Genomic DNA, 1,181 nt, shown 5'->3' on the forward strand with positions numbered 1-1,181 from the left:
TAGGACCTGACAGTGTTTCATTCTGCTGTGCATAGGGTTGCTGTGAGTTGGAACTGATTTTATGGCACCTAACAACAACATTGAATATCATATTATTAATGAAATAATTTCTATACTGGGACTTCCAGCAAGATGGCTGACTAGGTAAACACACTATGTGGACCCTCTACAACAAAGATATGAGAGATCAATAAAACAGACATGAAAGAAAATTTTGGCACACTGAACTTTCAGAAGAAAGGTTAGAAAAGTGGATTGAGTGCTTGCTGGGAGGAGAACCCAAGGAGGGATGGGAAGAGAGGGAGACTGACTGGTAAATGACTGGCCAGATGCAGCGCCACTATCTTCTGAGCAGCTTTGGCAGTAGAGCTAGGCCTGGCAGAGCAGATTTCAGTAGGTGACAGTAAGGTGTGATTTTTCTTTCTCCCCACACTCCTCTGGTGACCAGAGGTGTGGCCAGCTCTCACCCTCACCCACTCCTAGTGCTCTCTGGGAATTCAGAGCCACATGGTTGGGAACCACACCAGTGTGAGTTGTGGGCTGAATATACGACTCTGGTATGTCACTTTGGTGCCTGGATTTGGGTGGGCTCAACTCCAGACCTACAAAACCTTCAGGGCCACCAGACCAACGTTTAACCAGTCAGCCTATCTCCAGCTGCCAAGTAGTCCTAACAGACACTGAAACCAGCTGCATCAAGGATCCCCAAGGACTAATTCCAGACTGAATATAGATAACATTAGGGTCAAGAACTCTGCTGTCACATCCCTTCCACAACCATATTGTTAACTCCTTGAATTGTAGGAGCTCACCACAGATTTCTTCCCTTCTGGCCCAATAACTATGCTGTTTGTTTTTACAAATACAACAACCCAAAAATGCTCTGGAGACAACAGACAATGTTAGCTCACATGAAGAAACAAGAGAGAATGACTCAAACAAACAACCAAGATGTAGAGCCAGAAATGTTTCTGAAGAAGAAAAAGCAATGTAGCTAACTGAAAAAGAATTCAAGATAATGTTAATTGTTGTTGTTGTTAGGTGCCATCGAGTCGGAACTGACTCATAGTGACCTTATGCACAGCAGTAGGTACTTTCAAAGGATCGATAGGAAGATTGAGGAAAGCAAGATCACAATAAAAATTTTAGAAGAATTTAGGAAAACACTACAAAAACAAACA

This window comes from Chrysochloris asiatica, unplaced genomic scaffold, assembly GCF_000296735.1.
Source record: "Chrysochloris asiatica unplaced genomic scaffold, ChrAsi1.0 scaffold00303, whole genome shotgun sequence".
Lineage (NCBI taxonomy): Eukaryota > Metazoa > Chordata > Mammalia > Afrosoricida > Chrysochloridae > Chrysochloris > Chrysochloris asiatica.